Below are 17,185 nucleotides of genomic sequence, written 5' to 3'. Positions count from 1 at the left end.
TAGCAGCAGCACTCTACTGCCTCCAAAGAAGACAGAAGACAAATGGGCACATAACAACGTCCATCCACAGTTGACCAAGCATTGACCATTGGGCAAAACTGCTTTCATCAAAACTAAAGATCTTCAGATGTGGACAGAATCGCTAACCTAGCTGCACAGGTCAAGGTAGGCCTGTCTTCCTATAGATTTCTTAGCCCACAGGATCTTCTGGAGCCTGGCAGGCCCTGCGCTAAACAGCAAAAGGCAAATGCAACCTTCAGTGACAATGGAGGACCCTAAAGAGTAGCTCTGGGTGCCAACCAAATAAGTTCTCTGTCATTTTTAAATCAGTAACTCAAGTAAAATCTTATCCTTCTCAAAGATCTCTGATACAGTTTGATAGCTGAGAAGTTTTGCCAGTTTTTTAAAAAAAACCAACCTCACAAAACAAATTTCAGATCAAATTTCTCTCTTATGCTGCCTTCCATAGTCTTAAAAATACTTTTCATTGTACAAAAATATGTCACAGTCATTATACAATATATGTGTCTAAAACTTCTGTTTTCAAAAACCCAAAAATTCTTGTGAGTTCCAGGAAGCCGAATTAAAGGATCCACCTTAAACAGGTCAGATACATCCCCCTCGATTCCCTGGTCCTAAAAGTTTTTTCCTTAACTTAACTTTGTTCTTTGTTCTGCCAATACCTTAAACAGGTATAAGAAACACCAGACATTTCCATGCCACAAACACTGGACAGGGGCAAAGAGACCAGCTATGCCAAGATGTGGCCAGCACCCAGCCTTCTCAGGTTTCCCCCTAAAGAAGACACCCACAAATAAGCCAGAGGCAGTCTTGAGAATCCGCTGCCCCAATTCTGTCAACCTGTGATGTCTAGTCTCCCACTTTTTATTATAAAAAAAGAGCTGGGAATGTTATGATTGTTCATCACTTTAAGAGACAAGCCTCGCCCACTCCCTGCAGCCCCTCCCTCCATCCCCATCTTGCTTCTCTCTGTTCCTTTTCCCTCTCCCCCTCCTTTCTCTCTTGCTCTGTCCTCTTCTTTCTCTTTCCTTTCTCTCTCTCCTCTCTTTTCCCCCTCCTCCCCTCTTTCCTTCCCATTCCATAATTTAACTAATAAATATCCAATTCTATTCTGTACAATGTGTCTGTCACGACCGCCTCTACCAGCAAGGATGACGTGACACCGGAGCTCTTCTTGTAAGCAGTTTTATTCAGGACCTTTTTTACAATTGTATCTCTCTCTCTCTCTTCTCTCCCCAGGCAAGCCTCTCCCAGCCCTTAAGTAGGCCTGGGCTACCAACCCTGGATAGCCATGTGGGCACCGTCCATTGGTCCACGCATACGCAAACCGCTTGTGATCATCGGGTGATGATCGCAAGAGTCTGGTCTTAGCCAAATAAGGAATTCTTTATCAGAGAGCACTCACTTTCGGGATCGTGGAGGGCGGAAGCCAGCACCATCTCTCCACGCAGCTCTCTACAGTTCCTCCTTTTTGTTTTTGCAAAGCAACAGGCAAGAGTAGAGGTCTGATCTCTGTTAGAAATGGGACATGTGCTAATGTCTTTCCGGATGTCATCCAACCAGAGAACATTACACCTGTCTGGTGTCCTTTTCACAGAGGTGGAGATAGACACCAACCCACATGCACTCAGACTTGCTCTTCTTGAGGTTGATGTATGCTTGCCTCAAGTGCAGTGCGCAAGCCTCGCATCCTGTGCTCACATCTCTTTCAAAGTAGATAGCCAAGCTTGGGGAGACTGCCCTGCTTCAATGGCCATGAAGGCCTGTATGACCAAAGCCGCATTGCGACGCTGTGAAACCCTTATGCGACGAATACACCACAGGCACACCAGGGAGGCAAGCACCATTAAACCTGTTAGGGCTCCTATCCCCATCCACTCTTTCAGATGGTCCATGGCTGTAATAATCCAGGAGGATAGTCCTTCTGCTAGGCCGGGATCCATGCGTATGGAATTTACAGTCACAATCGCCATTTGCAGCTTTTCCAGTTGTTGTTCGAATTCACCAGACCAATTACCTAAAAGATAGCTAGACAATTCTTTAAACAAATTAGCTGCATGAGTAAATTTTTCATATTGAATGCTGGTCACACACAGCCCCAGATACTTCCATTCACAGCCAAGCTGAGCCAATTGCCAGAGGACATCTATCTGTTCTTGAACCAAATCTATATGTTGGTTACCTAGCATTAACCCACCTTTAAGTTGACTATCTAGCCCAGTCTGTGCATCCAATGCTTGCGCTACTAAGGCAGATAGACTATTTAATGTTTGCGCCGTTTGCACAGTATGAGTCATGGGCACAGCTGCGGCTGTGCTTGCGGCAGCAGCAAGGTCTATGGCTGCAACAATCGCTGCTGTAATGCCAAAGTCTCTTCTATACCTTAGAAGGCTCATAGCATTAGGCGCATCCACTGGCACCAGGATCCAACGAGGGACACGGGCAATCATGGCAAAGCTATGCCGGGAAGCACTCCAGCATTGTACATAAAAGCAAGTCTCATTACTACCATCTCGTAAGCTATAATTACTAACAATAAACACAAAAGTGGATGTACACACACAGGGGCAGCTGTATAATGCTCGGTACTTTTCAAAGGTTGAAAATACCTTGAACAAAGGCAAATAACATTCAAAGTTGCCTGAGAATCATCATCACTGCAATTATTCTTTCTGAGTTCTGTTACTTGACAGCTAACATTCCCTTCTCCAAAACTTCCGCCATTAAGCATAACTAGAGGAGAAGCATCTAAACAACTACCATTAACTCCACAAAGCATCCACATATTAAAGGGATTCACAATATCTGTTTGCTGGAACATGCCTTGAAGGTATTTTTCTGGACCCACCACATCAGGGGAAAAGGTGAATTTCTGACCTTTATCTGCCCACCTCAGCACTTTGGACTGACACTGGGTCCACGGCCAGGACACCCCTTCATAAGTTCCCCAACAAGTAGGGGCCCATTTAGGTTGTGGTGGAGGGATGGAGAAATTACTGACATGCTGGTACCAAGGCCATGTGCCATTGAACCAAACCACATTCACAGAATAGGATGTGGTAATATTCTCTTGTGCAATGGAAGAATTACAAGTATCTGATTGAGTCCCATACTTACGATACCTATAAAACCATCCTGGATTACAGCGGGATAAAGTAATACAGGAACTATTGGCATAAGCATTAACAGTAACACATAAATTTCCTTCTTCACTTAAAGATCTATTTTCTCCTATGGGGGCAATTTCTGTATCTAATGGAATAAATGGCAAGTTTAACTTCTTATTGGTGGTGAATAGACGAGGAAACACCTGTGTATCATGGCGAACTGGCATTGGTTTGGGGAATGCTGATAGAATCCCCCACCGCAGCTCCGCTGTCACCTTCTCCGTTTGAGTGGGTGAGGAACAGGCACAGGATCCCCAGACATATCCGTAACATCCTTTTCTGTCTCCGTCTGCACTTGCACCTTCCTCACCAGGCGTTCTGGCACCCAAATAGGGTCCAAATGATCCTGTGGAAAGACACAAACAGCGCCTCGTGCCCATACCAGCACGGGATCGGGTCCATGCCAGACCCCTGTCAAAGCGTCCTTCCAGGTCACCATTCCTTTGGAAGGACTGGACGGACATGAATGCCTGTCTGCAGCAGAGTTGATGGAGCTATCCAAGCTTAAAAAGTTTAAAGTAAATAAGGCTAAGGAAAGTCTATTCTTAGGGGTTTGATCGTGGCCTATTCCCCCTTTTTGTTTTTGAAGCAACTACTTAAGGGATTGATGGGCATGTTCCACAATGCCTTGGCCTTGTGGATTGTATGGTAATCCATGTGTCAATTGAACTCCCATATGTTGACAAAAGGAGGTGAATCTCTGTCCAGTATAAGCAGGGCCATTATCAGTCTTTAATTGTTGGGGCTTGCCCCAAGCTGCCCAGGCTTCCAGGCAATGAGCGATCACATGTGCTGCCTTTTCACCTGTCATGGGCGTGGTATGGATTATACCAGAACATGTATCCACTGAAACGTGTACGTAGTTGAGCTTGCCAAATTCTGGAATATGTGTAACATCCATTTGCCAGACTTTAAGAGGGAGCAATCCACGTGGATTGACTCCCAACGTTTGTGGATGATGATGGATAACACATTGCGGGCAATCCACAACCACCTGTCGTGCATCAGCACGGGAGATGGCGAATTTCTGTTGCAGGGTTCTGGCATTAACATGAAATTCCTTATGAAAATCATATGCTCTCTGTAAGGCAGAGGCGAGAAACATCCATTCTTGCCTGGTACAGCGGTCTACTTTGTCATTGCCCTCAGCTACAGGACCTGGCAATCCTGTATGTGCACGGATATGCTGTACAAAAAAGGGATTTTTGCGTTGCCAGAGCAAACGCTGCAGCTGTACCAGCAGTGCATGTACAGGGCTGGAGGACTTAATGGATCCCGCGCATTCAAGACATCTTAAGGGATTAACAACATAACAAGAATCTGAGATTAGATTGAATGCAAAAGGGCAGGCCTTAAACACTTCTATTACAATTGCCAGTTCAACTTGTTGGTGGGTTCCAGGAGAAAATTGATGTGTAACAGGCTCAGAGGAATCTACCATATAAGCACCACAACCAGTCTTAGATCCATCTGTAAAAATAACACTGGCTCCTGGAATGGGTTGTAAAGTAGTAATCTTGGGAAATATCACTGGGTGTTCCTTAAAGAAAGTCAGCAATGGATGTTTAGGATAGTGGCAATCTATAGACCCTGGGTAAGAGCAACGCAAAATGGCCTGATCAGCTAAAGTAGCACATAAAGTCTTTACTTGAGTAGCATCATACGGAGTACTCAACATGTTAGGTAAGACTCCAAAATGCTGTAAACAAATTTGAATGCCCTGCTAAGCAAGTAAAGCCACAGAAATAGGGTAATAGTCAATGGATTTTGCAGGGGAAATTTTCGGGTGGATCCATAATAATGGCCCCTTTTGGCATAATATATCTGTGAGTTGCAAGCAAGTAGGCAAAATACATAAGCCAATTTTATTTACACATTCTACTCGCTTCAAAAGGCCTTAGCTAACCCGTCCTCAATGGTCAAAATAGCCTGTTGGGCTTCCCCGGTTAGCTGCCTGGGGGAATCTAATGCTGCATCTCCAATTAAAATATCATATAAAGGTTTCAACTCATAATTGGCCATCTGTAAACTGCCCCTAATCCAATTTATATCTCCCCAAAATTTTTGGAAATCATTTAACGCACGCAAATGATCTTTTCTCAATTCTACCTTTTGTGGCATGATTTGATCATGCATTATTTTTGATCCTAAATAGGTTACTACTTTACTTTGTTGCACCTTTTCAGGAGCTATATGGAGTCCCTTTTGTTTTAAGATCTCCACTAATACCCCATAGGCTTCCTGCAAGACTCTTTCCTCCTTGGCAGCCAACAGAATATCATCCATATAATGGAGACATTTTATGCCTGAAAAACAAGTTCTTAAAGGCTCTAATGCAGAGGCAACAAACAACTGACACATAGCAGGGCTATTGATCATACCCTGGGGTAAGACAACTCATTGGTATCTCCTATCAGGCTCCTCATGATTGATGGAAGGCAACGTAAAAGCAAACCTTTCACTGTCCTTACTGTTCAAAGGAATAGAAAAAAAGCAATCCTTAATATCTACCACTATAATGGGCCAATTCTCTGGCAAGGCTGAAAGCAGGGGAAGGCCGCGTTGAACAGGACCCATGATCTTCGTCTGATCATTGATAGCTCTAAGATCATGCAGCAGTCTCCACTTTCCAGATTTTTTCCTAATGACAAAGACAGGAGTAGTCCATGGAGACAGAGAGGGTTAATGTGTCCTTCATTTAACTGTTCTTGAAGTAGCTGATGGGCTGCATGCAGCTTTTCAGAAGAGAGTGGCCACTGAGGAACCCATACCGGCTCTTCCATCTTCCAGGAGATGGGAATTCCTTCCTCAGAGGCCCCTAAGAAAAACCCAACCCTTGTCTGGGTTTTCGTGGCTTTGCAATTATAGGATCTTTCTGCCCCTGCAAATGTTTACCCAAGCCAAAATCTGGGTGACAGCCCATATCTTTCATCAGGGCTTGTACCTTTTCTGAATAGTCATTACTCAACTTAAAGCCCATGTCTTTCAGAAGGTCCCTTCCCCATAATGAAACTGTAAGTTCCAGAATGTAAGGCTGAATTACCCCAGAATGACCCTCTGTATCTTGCCAATTTAACAAATTAGCACTAACATTAGGGGCTTTAGCATATCCCAGTCCTTGTAGGGTATGCGATGACAGTTGTACAGGCCAACCTCGTGGCCAATCTTTACTGGCTATAATGCTCTTCTCTGCTCCTGTATCTAAAAGGCCAGTGATCTTAATTCAATTAATAGTTAATTGTAATGTTGGTCTTCGATCTAAGTCCAAAGATAAAAATGTTAAATCTGTACCGGTTGAGCCAAAGCCCTTATCTCCTCTTTTAATATCTCTAGCTGGATGTTTGTCATGTAGACTGGGCAAGATAACAAGTTGGGCTTTCCTGTCACCTGGGGAAATTGCAGTAATGCCTTTTGGTGACTCAACCATAATTTTAACTATGCCTGTATAGTCTGAATCTATTATCCCTGGGTGAACTCGTAAGCCTCTTAAGGTGGTAGATGATCTCCCTATCAATTGTCCCACCGTGCCAGGCAGAGGGGGCCTTGAAAGTCAGAGTCCTGCCTGACGCCCCTTTTCCTGTTCCAGCACCGGACATAGCCTTCTCAGAAGCTGCTTTCTCGGATCTCTCTTCCTGCAGGATCTAGTCTAGGGCGGCTTGACCATTCTCTACCGCTTCACTACATTGCTGATCTTCCAGGCAACCTCGCACTAACTTCCACACTGGCCAAACTCCTTTCCTTACCGTACCTTGTTCAGTGGCAAAGTTGAGATCTCTACCTAGCTTCTCCCAGGAGGTCATGGTAAGATTGCCGGAGGCCGCAAACCAAGGTGCAATGGTATCGCACTCCTCCAGGAACTTCTCTAAAGTGCTCCTTTTTATCTTTAAATTTTTAGAACGAAGCAGCTCATTGAGAGCCAAAAAAATTGGGTGCGAAGATGAAGCACCCATTTGATGTTTGCAACCCGTTTGACGTTTGCTCACTTCTACCTGTCTGCTTTTGTCACAGCTCTACTACCCCACTCTCCCTTCTTCTACCGGCGAGCCCGCTTTTGTCGCGAATCCCCAACCTTACCTGAGGACTGTCCTGTGCACCCCCTAACTGCAGCAAGTTCTGAGCTCCACGGAGAGAAGAGAAGCGGTTCCCCGTATGGGCCACCACTTGTCGTGACTGCCTCGACCAGCAAGGATGATGCGACACCGGAGCTCTTCTTGTAAGTAGTTTTATTCAGGACCTTTTTTACAATTGTATCTCTCTCTCTTCTCTCCCCAGGCAAGCCTCTCCCAGCCCTTAAGTAGGCCTGGGCTACCAACCCTGGATAGCCATGTGGGCACTGTCCATTGGTCCACGCATACGCAAACCGCTTGCGACCATCGGGTGATGATCGCAAGAGTCCGGTCTTAGCCTGAAAGACCCCCGTCCAGCTTGTTAAACAACTTAGCACCAGTAACGCCATTTTGCAAGGCTTGTACTTAATATTCAGGGTTTTAACAAAGGGCAGTTTAGAAGCTGCCAAAACGAGATAGAGACACCTGTGGCTGGGCCGGGGGAGGAAAGGTGAATACCAAGAGAGAAACACCCTGTTTGCCCTAGACAAGAGCCAAGGCAGCCCATATCTGAATTCTCGGGAACCAGGGACCTTGTCCCGACTTGAACTCAGCCATATTCAAACTGACCAATGAATACCCTGTAACTATGTCTCTCGCTTCTGTAACCGTGCTTCTGCTCCCTTTACCCTATAAAAACCCGCTACCCCAGCCTGACGGCGCACAAGTCCTCCGAGAGACTTTGTTGCCCCAGGTACCTGTGTATCCGAATAAACCTCTTGCTGTTTGCATCCACACAAATGGTCTCGCTGTTCCTTGGGAAGGGTCTCCCCAGACAGAAAGACACTATCTGAGGGTCTTTCAAGCCAAATAAGGAATTCTTTATCAGAGAGTGCTCACTTTTGGGATCGTGGAGGGCGGAAGCCAGCGCCATCTTTTAGGCGCGGCTCCACGCAGCTCTCTACATGTGTCTGTCCATGTGCCTCCCACACGCCGTACCGCTCGCTGCCAGGAACCTGCACATTCGCTAGGAACTTGCACTTTCTGGGGACTCACTGTCTGTGGGACCTGCCTGCTGCCGCATGGCTGCGGCCAGACACCTTGGTTTGTGGGACCCTGCAGCAAGCTGCTTCGGGACTCACAGCAAAAATAATAAAGACTAACTAGGATTTACATATGTGTTTATAAATGTGTGTACATGAATGTGCAGGTGTACATGTGTGTGCACATAGAAGCCAGAGGTCAAGATCTCTCACTAAAATGGAAAGCCTACCAAAGATGACTGGCCCATAAGCCCCAGGGATCCATTAGTCTCTGCTTACACATCTTATAATTAAAAATATGCATGTCCATATTTTCACATGGATTCTAGGGATCAAATATAGGTTTTTCTGCTTGCCCCAGCAACTCACTGACTGGGCTGTTTCCCAACCCTGGCTAGAGATTCTTGTGTGGTTTTGCAGAGATATCTGGGACCAGAGTCATGGACAGGTCAGGTTGAATGGAACATCCATGAAGGTTTCTTTACTCAGATGACTGGTACCTCAGCTGGGTTGGCAGAATATCTGGGGGCTGGCTGGGTATTTCCCTCAAAATTAGAAGCCTGAACATGGGATCAGTCTGGGCTTTCTAATTGAGTAGAAAGTCTGAGTATAAGGACTTCCTACATGGCAGCTTTCTTTCCTTCAGCTTGTGTTTCAAAGGCCAAGTTAGCAACTGCAAGGCTTCCTAATGAAATCATGTTCAGCAGGGAAGAGACCACCACAGTGTGAGTCACCCCCTGTAGTGCAATCACTGCAAGACTTCCTATGAAATCACATTCAACATGGGGGGGGCACCCCAGTGTGAGTCAGCCCCTGTACTTCAATCATTGCACGACTTCCTATGAAATCACATTCAACATGGGGGGCACCCCAGTGTGAGTCAGCCCCTATAGTGCAATCACTGCAAGGCTGAAGAGACTCCTTGACAAGAACAAAGCTATGGAGACAAGTCAATGTGGCCTGTTGGAAGACACTGAGCAAGAGTGAGTCTCTCAGAAACCATTAAATGGGGTGGTTTGCAGATCTGTCTAGCCATATGAGTGCCCATTCATCTCTTCCCCATCCTGAGCGAGGAATTTATTCACCTCACAAAACAGCATTATATACCTGCCACCAGAAAGGTCTTTAAAATAAATACCCAGATCAACAATTCAAAGCCCCAATTCCCTCTCACTCTCCAGTCTGTCTGTATGGCCAGGAAAAGGAGGAAGCACCTAGAATGTTAACATTGTATTTAGGACAGGTTAGACATTGCTTACCAAACCCAGAGAGTAGCATACATCCCCAGCTTTAGACACCTGACAGCTGTCAATTCTAGGGCAAGAGGAAATTGCTAACATTTCATTGCCTTGGGCAAGGCCACAGCAGCAGTCAAGCCTGTGTCAGCACTGTCTGCTTTGTGTATTTCTCCAGGGTTGGAGGCATAGTGTTGGGGACTGTGGACCCTCAGATCCTGAATTTTCTATGACCCTTTGCCAACCAGAGTAAACAGCTTGTTTTCCTGTGCTTGCAGCTTTTGTGAGCATGAGACCCTCATGAGTTCCTGATGGCAGGGAAGTGGTTTCTGGTGGGCTTGCAGCTAAAAAATCCTGAGAGCTAGGGTGTGGCCATTAGCCAAGGTGAGCCCTATCTAAGCTGCCCCAGAGCACAATAAAATTAGCATTCTTGGGGCATTCTTATTTCAAGGACTGTGTGTGTAAGTGTGTGTGTGTGTGTGTATATGTGTGTGTGTGTGTGTGTACAGTACTGCATAGCTCACTGATAGAGCACACGCATACTGTGAACAAGCACACATATTCAGTCGTCAGGAGCCCAAACCAAAGCAAAACCTCTCCAAATCCCATCCTCTAAGACATAGGACTTAAGGTATTTCCTATGATCATTAGCAAAGTGACATGGAGCAAGTACCAGAGCAGATTCGTCTCAATCCTCCTTTTTACAGTATATTCAATACAATGTGCTCATAAATTGTATCAACACATCCTTACCTTAACAGATCCTACTGGTTCTCAAATAGCAAACAGATACAATAGCCCAAAGTTTGTAAGGTTAACATCAGGATTTTTGTAAGTTTTTTAAAAATGCTGCAAGATCCCTGGCAGCAGTAGGCAGCAGAAATGCTGTAGGTCCCAAATTGTGTTAGCATGCCATGTGGCAGCAGACAATGGGCCCTGGGAGCAGCCAGTCCCAGGCAGAGATGGCTGCTGGTCCCTGAGCGGTGGCTGGTCCCAAGCAGGGAAACACACGGTGGGCGGGCAGGAGACAGAGACATGGATGCAGAGTGAGGTTGAATATTTATTCAGGGGGTTATGGAGGGGGAAGGGGGAAGGTGGGGCAGAGAGAGAGAGGAGGAGGAGGAGAAAGAGACAGAGAGGGGGCAAGCAGAGAAGTGGGGAGAGAGGTAGAAGCGAAGCTGCCTCTCCAAGAGGAAGATAAAGAAGAGAGCAAGCTCAGGCTGGAAGCTGAAGATCAGCCTGCCTCAGCTGATGGGGGAAAGAGTGGGTGTGACTTGTCTCTTAAAGGGACCAGGGACCAAAACCATAACAAGGATACCTTCTGTGGTTTAGCTTTGAAAGACCCTCAGTGAAGGCGTAAGTCACAAACAATGCCACAGCAGTTTGGAATTATGATTAATAGGGTGGTATTTATTTAAAGGGGAAAAAACTTACAGATCACAGCCAGCCCTCTGCGCAACCAGGAAGGGAGTCTAGTCGCCGGTGGAGCAGGAAGTGAAGAGAGAGAGGAGAGGGAAGTGGCCACTTTTTTAAAGGGAGAGAGACCACGCCCCAATGGGCTGGTATCTCAGCGGCTATAGCGGAAGGACCTCCCGCAACACCTCAGAGAGGACCTTTTTCTCCGATGAAGACCCCAGAACCAGGACACTCTGAGACCAGGCCACAGGATGCAATTAGCAAGAGGTTTATTGAGTAAACACAGGTACCTGTGGGCAGCAAAGCCTTTCGGAGGACTTTGCGCGCCTGCTAACTGGAGGGCAGGCTTTTTATAGGGAAGAGCAAACAACAAGTTTACAGAAGCAAAACAAAAGCATGGTTATTGGTCGCTTGGAATGAGGCGGGGGCATGAATGGTTTCCTTTCTCAGCATGGATGTTTGGCAATAGTCATCCTCTTCCTATCTTTATAGATATCCTGTTTTGCAGTCAACCTGCTTTGTTGATGTGCTATCTTATTGACATTCTGCCTTGCAGTCTCCCTATCTCAAGACAACCTGCTCTCTCAAGCACATGGGATGTTCTTAAGAGAGCAGGCTGGCTGCTGATCCGGAGAATTTTTTAAAGCAAACAGGACGTTCCCCCGGGAGCATGCTAGCTGCGGGTTTTGAGGAGGGGGTCTGTAGGGTCTTTCAGCTTTTAACTTTGAAACAATGTTAACTAAGAAAGTTCTCTTTGCCCTTTGTTGTTGTTCACATGTGATACAAAAACATGGTACAAAATTTTAAAGGTATTTAGTGACGTCAATTCTGCTTTTCAGATCTAGCCACCTATTTTCAGTCTCTGTAATCATCCACTCCTTTCCCTTTTGTATTTTTCTGGAATGTATTTTTTTAGGTAGATTTTCTATATTTTAGTAGACTTCAATAAAATATGGTATATTGTGACGATATTTTGTGATCTAACAAATAAAGCTTGCCTGAAGATCAGAGTGTGGAGCTAAGCCACTAGTTAACTATAGAGGCCAGGCAGTGGTGGCACACACCTTTAATCCCATAGAGGGATCTCTGAGTTCAAGGCTGCCCTGGGCTGCACAAAATTGGCCCAGTCGCAAAAAGAAACAAGCCAGGTGGTGATGGCTTACACCTTTAATCCCAGTACTTGGGAGTCACACACCTTTAGTCCCAACACTAGGAAAGCAGAGACGGCAGAGAGGGGAACAAAAGGTGGAAGGAGACAGGAGCTCATTGAATTCAGTCCGAGCATTTGTTGACACAGGATCTTGCCCCATCTGTCTGAGCATTTAGAGAGATAAGAACTCTTGTAGCTGGCTGCTCTGCTTCTCTGATCTTTCAGCTTTCACTCCCCTCATATCAAACTCTGAATTTCTATTTACTAAGACCAATTACAAACTGTATAAAATATACTACACAAAATATGTAGTGATGTGTTTCTATTTAAGTCTTGCCTCTCATTAAATCTTAGGATGTTCTGATCTTGAGCCAGCATTCAGGAGGCAGAGACAGGAGGACTGTTGCAAGATCTGGGCCACCCAAGTCTACATAGTAAGTTTCAGGTTTTCCAGGGCTACTTAACAAAAAACCCTGCCAAATTAAATAAATAGTTTTCAGCCTTCCCATTAGTAATAGACCTTTTTGTGTGGTTTATGCCTTTACAGTGAGTTTAAGTTGTTTTTAAAAATAAGTTTTTGCTGTTTGACAAATGGTCATTGTGACACTTGTAAGTAAAGTGACGCCTACTGATGGAGGGAGAAAAAACAGCTCCCTGGGTAAGGGCACTTGATGCTCTCCAAGAGGACTGCAGTTCACACAGAGGGAGCTCACAACTGCTCCTAACCCCAGCTCCTGAAGCTCAAATGGTCTCCATATGCACATGCATATACAAAATAAAAAATAAGTCTGAAAAAGACTTGTAACAAAAATACTTTCTTACTGCAATCCTTATTTTTGAATATTGACTGAAGAGTTGAACTTATTTAGAGATTTATTTTAAGTACAATATATGAGTATTATGTGCTACCTTTGAAACTCATTTATGTGGGATTTCTGTGTGTCTCTGAAACTGCTCCCAAATAATATTCAGAGACTTAACATTAATTATAAATGCTTGGCTGATAGCTCAGGCTGGTCACTAGCTAACTTTCACATTTTAAATTAACCCATATTTTATTCACTTTCAGTCACATGGCTGTAGCTTCTTTCAACACAGCACATTCATCTTGCTTCTCTCTTGTCTCTGGAGATTTCCAAGACTTGGCCCTTATTCCTCCCAGCATCCTGTCTTGCTGTCCTGCCTAAACTTCTTGCCTAGCTATCAGCCAGTCAGCTCTTTTATTAAACCAATCAGAAGACACCTTGGCGAAGACACATCTTCACAGTGTTCAAAAAGACTATCCCATAACACACATGTCAAAATGTTGTCCCTAAGGTAACAATGCTGAGAAGTAGTGAGGCCTTAAAGAGATAATATAATAAGGTGCTCAAAAGGTTACCCCTTTTCTGAAAGGACTACATTAATCCTCACAGTTGGAGCTGGGTTTTGTAAAGCAGACTGGTTTTTTTGTTTGTTTGTTTGTTTGTTTTTTGTTTTTTGTTTTTTTGAGACAGGGTTTCTCTGTGGTTTTGGAGCCTGTCCTGGAACTAGCTCTTGTAGACCAGGCTGGTCTCGGACTCACAGAGATCTGCCTGCCTCTGCCTCCCAAGTGCTGGGATTAAAGGCGTGCGCCACCACCGCCTGGCCTAAAGCAGACTGTTTTAAGGTGACCCCTATTTGTCCCCTCTGCACAACCTGCTGCCTATGTGATGTCTACCACATCTGAGACCCTTGTCAGATGAGGTCTCCGAGTTGAACTAAGATGTCGAGTCTTTGCTCACACCTTTTCTCTAGTCTCCTTCCGACTACAGACTGGAGCTGAGATTTAGAGCTGAGATATAACTTAGTGGTGGGGCACTTCTGAACATTTCATGAGGCTGTAGGGTCAATCCCTAGCACTGAACACAGGGAAAGCAGCAAAAGCCAGGTGTTGTTTTCCTACCTCCATAGGAAAACTGAGATGTAACCCAAACTGAATTTTTTGCTCTACTTAGAGCAGCCAACTTAGGAAGCCGAGGGATGGAGACACAGTAGCTTGTTTCCAAAGGCGGAAGTACCAATGGCCCAAAGCAGAGCTTGGTAAGTATGGATGCCCACCACCATGGAGGAAGGCTTTAAAATGGCAGGAGGGCTGCCATCCTGGGACCAGTGTCGCAGCATTTGGAGGGGGCAGAGTCTGGCGCAGCCCATGCTGGTCTTCAACTCACTATGTAGAAGGGGATGACCTGGAACTCCTGGTCCTTTCCTGCTTCTACTCCCCAACTGCTGAGACTCCAACAATGTGCCACCATGTAAAATATATGCAATGCTGGAGATTAAAGCCAGGTCTTTGTCTATGCTGGGTAAGCACTCTGCCCTAGAAGTAATGCCTGATCTTCATCTTTCCAAGGCATTGTTTCTAAATCCCAAGCCTAGTTGTTTGGCCTATGGAAAGATTTCACCCACTGCCAAATGGTATAGGAGTTCCTTCTGTTTGTGTGTCGCTTTCATTGGTTAATAAAGAAACTGCCTTGGTCTAGTTGAACTTAGGTAGGCGGAGAAGACAGAACTGAATGCTGGGAAGAAGGACAGAGAGAGAGAAGCCATGGATCTTTGGCCTGAGACAGACAGACTTACCGCCGGTAAGTCACAGTCACGTGGCAATACACAGATTAATAGAAATGGGTTAAATTAAGATGTAAGAATTAGCCAATAAGAAACTAGAGCTAGGGGGCTGGAGAGATGGCTCAGAGGATAAGAGCACTTATCTTCCAGAGGTCCTGAGTTCAATTCCCAGCAACCACATGGTGGCTCACAACCATCTGTAATGAGATCTGTCACCCTCTTCTGGCATGCAGGCATACATGGAGGCAGAATGTTGTATAAATAATAAACAAATCTTAAAAAAAAAAAACTAGAGCTAATGGGCCAAGTAGTGTTTTAATGAATACAGTTTCAGTTTCTGTGTGGTTATTTTGGGTGTAAGCTAGCCAGGCAGCCGGGAGAAACACAGGACCCTCTCCTTGTAACAGCCAAATGCTATTACAATACCTTTCTATGTACAACAAACTCAAAGTGGCTTTTCCTCTTACTCTAAGAACCCTGTGTTGCCACATCTGGTACAACCCTTCCCTTTAGCATTTTTCTGCAACTTAAGTGTTTTCTCCTCTGTTGCCTCTAATTTTGAAGTCTTTGGTATCTTGATCATCAAAGAAGTTAGTTGAAAGTGAATAAAATCCAGAACTCTCATTTTCTCACCTATAAATTGTGTTAAGGAAGACTGTAAATGTTCTAATGAGAAAGAGGCTTAGGCATCAAGATACAGTGCGGGAGAGGCACACCAGGAATGCAGGTCAGTGGTAGAGCACTTTTCTAGCCTGCATGAGGCCCTGGGCTCAATTCCCAGCACCACACACAGAAACAAAACAACACACATTGCTGGGCACAAGGGCACAGACTTGTAATCTGCAGCACCTGAAAGATTCAGACAAGACTGCCACCAGTTTAGCCCAGTCTGTCATCCTGCACAGCAAGACCTGATGTCACACATGAAACCTCCATGCTGCTGTGGTGGCACCCACTTTTACGTCCAGCACTTGGGAGACTGAGGCAGGCGCCAGGCTACAGTGAGCTGCACGTCAATCCTGCTATAGGGCAGGGCCTTGCGGCCCAGTGGTAGAGTGCTTTTGATACCCAGCAACCCATAAAACTGGACATGGTATCAGTACAATCCCTTAAGCTCAGTCTTTGGGAGAAGGAAGCAAGAGCATCCTAAGTTCAAGGTCATTCTCAGCTCCATGGTGACCTGGAGGCCAGCCTGAAATACTTTAAGACTTTAAGACTGTCTAGACCAGTGGCTCTCAACCTTCCTAATGCTGAGATCCTTTAACGCAGCTCATGTTATGGTGACCCCCAACCATAAACTTATTTCATTGACACTTATAACTGTAATTTTCTGTTACAAATCATAATGATTTGCAGGATATCTGATATGCCACCCCTATGAAAGGGTCATTCAACCCGGGTGTCGCAACCGACAGGTTGAAAAATGCTCCTCTAAAGAAACAAAAGCAAAACAATGTGAGAGTGAGGAAATCCAGAGAACCTTGTTCAGTGAAAGTAACTGCATTATTCTCGTCACCAACCCCAATAAGCTCAATTGAACCCCAATTAAGCTTCAACCAAGTCAAAGCCAAATAAATTGCTCACTTCCAACCCATCTTATTTCCCTCAGGTGAGAGATCATTGATGCATAATCCTAACTGATTGAACACTTGATTATTTCAAAATTACAGTGCTCCCAACACAAAGAAGTGATGAATGTCTGCAGGAACGGATATGCTAGTTACTGATCTGATTATTATAGATTAGACATGGATTGCCATCTCACACTCTAATCCATAAAATACAACTACCACGTGCTGATGTAAAAATAAGCAACGGATAGCTGGGGGATGTAGCTCAGCTGGGGAGTGCCTACCAGGCACAAAGCCTTGAGCGGGATCCCTTGCACTGTATAAACTTGATTTCAGCCCTTACCTTCACTGTTTCCCTGCTTACGTCTAGTCATCCTTGTTTCAAATGGCTTTAACTATCCTCAGGCTTCTGTCACGTTGCCACAAACAAGCCTGAGAGAACCTCCTTCATAAACGCTTTCCTGAGTTATCAGCCCGAATCGCCATATGGATACCTGCAAGTTCACAGCATTCATCAACCACATGATTGAATCTTATTTCCGGCTCCTGACCTTTTGAAGACCCAGTTTTCATCTAATAGCCCTTATCTGTTTAAGATTCACCGGGAGACTGAAAGTTGAGCATGAGTGTCTGTAATTGATGGGATGTTTTTTCTTTGGATAGTTTTCCTAGGGACGCAAGCTCCGGTGGAATGGAAGAGTCTCTCCCTACATAGCATCTACTTCCCTTCCGCGTCTACTTTGGAATCCGAAACTAGTGCCCGCTTCTCTCCAAACAGCTTCCTCCCGCGTCTACTTGTTCAAGGTCACGGCGGTGTGTGGCTGCGGGGCCGTTTCTTCCGCAAAGCTCACGCGCTCCCTCCCGTCTCTCCCGGGACACCGCAGGTCCGCCGCTGTGGGGCGGTCCTGCGCGCGTCTGGAAGGTTCGCGGGCGGGGCGGGGCGGGGCGGG

The sequence above is a fragment of the Microtus ochrogaster genome, chromosome 18 (genome assembly GCF_000317375.1).
Source record: "Microtus ochrogaster isolate Prairie Vole_2 chromosome 18, MicOch1.0, whole genome shotgun sequence".
Lineage (NCBI taxonomy): Eukaryota > Metazoa > Chordata > Mammalia > Rodentia > Cricetidae > Microtus > Microtus ochrogaster.
Note: the sequence above shows the minus strand (reverse complement) of the source record.